Raw genomic sequence first — 4,282 nt, 5'->3', positions numbered from 1 at the left:
TAATATCATATGAATCTAGTTGGCAGCACAGAAAGTCCATTACAACAAATGCATGATGGTAACAAAACGAAAAGTCCTTAAGCTTAACATTTTTCAATAACCCCATTGTTCTTGAGGATGTTCCATCTACAATTTTAACAATTAGGTCCACCCTTTCTAACTTTGGTGTCCCCCAATTTTCCTAGCATTGCTTTGGTGATAGTGCTCACACCTACACCATTGTCTATGATAGCAAGTGCTTGGTACCCCTTATGGTGGATTAGAATTGTAGCATTTGTATCCTCACTCTCATAATATCTTCCCAATTGGTTGATAGGTATTTGGATGAATCTGGGTGCTCCCCTCTCCTTAGGTTCTTGGATTTTCCTTGCCAGAGGTGTCTGGCTCTCCTCTGCTAGGTCATTGGGTTCATTCTCCCTTCTACCCAATCCTTGACGTCTGCCCATAGTGCCGGCGTATTGTGTAACAATGGTCCAAGTGACATTTTGATAGTTGTAGATAGTATTGCTGAGAGATTGCCTATGTCCCTAGGTTCTCTTGCAAGTGGGGGCTCCTTCCACGTATTTGTCTCATATTCAATCTTAGGGAATGAACGGTTTGACAATTCCTGATCTGCCTCTACAAACATTCTTGCCATCATATCACTATGAGTCCCTTCCTCGGACTCTTCTGGAATTAAAGTAGGAACATCCAATTTTCTTTCTTTTAATAGCTCATTCCATGGATACACTATATCACTAGCCTTGTTAGTCCACAATTTGGCTTCATGGTTGAGTTGACACTCCTCTACAAGGACCTTAGATTCCTTGAGATTTTTTATTTCCTCCTTAGCATTTGGATATTCTTCAACATCCTTGGTTGGGGGTTGTTGGTCTGTCTTTTGTGTGCTCATCTGGCCTTGATGACACTGGGTTTTTCCCTTTGTCCACCTGTTTTGTTTGTGCGCATGTCAAGACATTTATTAGTGTGATATTCTTAGGTTGCACACTTATAGTCTTGATGGTGGCATGGTTAGATGTAGAGGCATTGACGTTGACATGATATAGGCAGTCCTTGATTAGATGATCAACACCACACTTAACACATGAAAGAGTGGGCATGGCATTGGTCTGCACTGCTATCGACTGAGTTTAACCAACATTAGCTACATTTTTAAGAGGACACTTCGCTACTCGATGAGGTCCATTATAATGATAACACTTCATGGGTCCCCTTCTCATAGTTGAGTTTATATCTTTTGCCTTCCATTGTATCGTGGTTTGGAACACTGGTACTGGCGTACTATTTTGTAAGGTATAAAACTTTGGTGTAATCTCAGTTGGTTCCTCATAGTAGTATTCATTCACTTCTACTTCGCGCATAGCTTCCCCTTGTTCCAAGGGCTCTTCAATCAACATCTGGTTGATCTTGGCTTGTGGTGGTAATGGCGACATGTCCTGCATCTTGAACATTCCTCTTGGTACGTAGGACGTATTCAATTGCCCTACAGTTATGTTGGATTGCAATGGTGGTGGTGGTAAGGCTAGAGGCACTCTAGGTGCTAGCAATTGTGCTAAAGGCTGGATCCTTGTGTACTTGCACATGGTAGTATCATGGTTTCCTAGTCTTTGATAGTGAGCACAATAAATTAATTGCCTTGGTCTTAGGTGGGGACATTCAGTGCTCGTATGATTTTGTCTAAATATTGAGTACCAAATCAAGTCTCTCCAGGGGTAGAGCATTTCCTGATGCTTCTCTCCCATCCCTAACTTTTAACTTTTCCAAAATGCTAGTGCTGAGTTCTTTAACTATCATGTTGCCAACTTGCTTGTTCTTGGATCCCGTGTCTTGATGACTACAAACTCGTGATGCTGCTACCACCGAAGTTGCCTTGGCATCTTCCGGTTTATGGCAACTCAAGCATGTTATCTTCATATTCAATGGCCAACTTATAGCACGTATCTAGAGTAGTCAATCCGGCTAACACCAGATGATCATGCATCTTATGATCTCGGACTCCTCTTTGGAAGCAGGGCAATAACTGATCATCAATTAGCCTTTTCCTCATTTTGCATCTTGAGTTTAAGTACTTGAGCCGAGAAACATAATCCCGCATGGATTTGTTTTCTTTATGTTATGGAGTTGAGCCATAAGACTCCACCTATCACCACTTCGAGCAAAGCATGGTATAAACACATTCTTAAGCCGTGTGAAATCAACTTTATCTTCAGGCTTTAAGATTTGATACCATTAGTGAGCTTTTCATTCTAAAGTTAGAGAGAAGGCATGTGTCATAGTTATGTTGCTCACCGGTCCACATGTTTCACATGTTGACTCAAATATCTCTATGTGTTGGACAGGTTCCCCATCTCCTGAGAAATTTTGCAAGAGTTTTGAAATAATGTGAGGCTTCATCTGAGATGGTCAAGATTCAAGGGTTGTGCCTAGTTTCCTTACCATGCCTCTACCCATTTATGTGACCATATTCAATAAATTCGCCCTTGTGGTTGCATTTAGATTTGTGTGGGGATTTATTATTGGCCTTTGAGGAGCTACCCGCCCTTCCTAGATCTCTTCCTCTTCTTGCGTAGTTTCATCTATCCAGTCTAGGTCTATGGTTGGGTCTGGGCAATTCCTCATCTCCTGGCTCATTATTAGCGGCCTCATCACGCCTTTGTTGAATTAAGAGTTCCATGCTTTGCAAGAAAGTGGGATTATTGATCATTTTATTTATCTCCTCTCTTGTGTAGAGCCGATTCTCTCCTCCGATAGATGCCCTAGGTAAATTGTCCACTTCTTCGAGAAATTTGAGGTCTTCCTTAGGCTTGGGATCCTTATTTATGGGTTCTAGGGTTGGTATTCTTCCTTCTGCCATTCCCATTCCCATCTCCATGTTATTCATGGCTTTGCTAGATGTTTCTATTTCCTTGCCATGTGGCTGTAGCAGATTCAAATTACTAATCTCCCTTTGTTTCACATCAACCTTCGCTTATCAAGGTCTTGCCTTTGTACGCTCATAATTCGCATTTGACGCTTTGCTTCTGCCATCTTTATGTCAACTTCTAATTCCTTAGATGTGGGGAAGAAGATTTGACCCATCTGGGTAGCATTTTCCTTGTCCTGTCGGACCCTAGGAGTCATTCCACTACGTCTCAAGTGGTTAGTGTTTCTGGGTCCAGACGTTAGGGACGTATGTGTTGGTAAGTCTAGTTTTGGACCATGTTCCATGCTTGTTGATGGGCCCATGCCCACAAACTATGCTTCATCTTCTGTGCCATGTTAGAGACTAAAAACCCCCTAGCTATATCAAAGATTCCACTGGACCTGCCGGAGAAGCTGGTTTCCCTTCCTCTCCAAATCCAGAGAACATTAAACCTTCCTCCATAGATTCTTCACTACTAGTTTCTACAGTGGTCAGATTTCTCCAAGCTGCAACAGTGAATTGAGTTCTCGCCGAGTGACCTGAACCAACACTTCTCTGGTAAGAGGAACACTGTCGTCTCAGGAGTACGTTTGTCTCCAATAAGCTTCCTTGACCTCAAGTGCATGAGAATACAATTCAACAGGCTAATTCACTACTCCAATAATCAAGCTTGGATTTCTGTCAAACTAATGTTTAACGTCATGAAATAGCAGACTGTGTTTCATGTTGTGAAATAGCAGATTGCGTTTCATGTCGTGAAATGGATTTTACGTCGCAAATAACGTGTGTTCCACGCTTCAAATTTTTGGTTTAGAATTGCATTAATTTGAGTTAGGGAGCCCTCTATATCACGTGCGTTCAAGGCCTATTTTAAAGATCCCTTATCTATGAATTTTTCATGAATATAACATACCCTTTTTCTATTCAACTTGTGAATAGAATTGCATTAATTCGAGTTAGTGAGACTCCTATAATGCACTTACTATAAGTTAGCCCTCTATATCATGTGCGTTCAAGGCCTATTTTAAAGATCCCTTATCTATGAATTTTTCATGAATATAACATACCCTTTTTCTATTCAAGTTGTGAATACCCCCTTTACATGGTACCCTTTTGTATGTAAAAAATGTGTAAAAAATGGATTTGGAAAATTCCTTCTGTGTTGAACCCACGTGCTATGCTTACATATTTACGAGTGACCCCCCCCAAGCTTTTACCTTTGGTCTGACAATCCTTTACTCCGTGAATAGCCCTTTTCATGTCGTGAATAGTAGGTCTCCGTGAAATAGCGGACTGCGTTTCACATCGTGAAATAGAAGATTGTGTTTCATGTTGTGAAACGTAATTCATGCCATGAATTGTTTCGCTGCACTTTCATGA

This window comes from Cibotium barometz, chromosome 14 (assembly GCF_041138505.1).
Source record: "Cibotium barometz isolate CiBa-2024 chromosome 14, ASM4113850v1, whole genome shotgun sequence".
NCBI lineage: Eukaryota > Viridiplantae > Streptophyta > Polypodiopsida > Cyatheales > Cibotiaceae > Cibotium > Cibotium barometz.
This window is presented reverse-complemented; position numbering follows the sequence as displayed.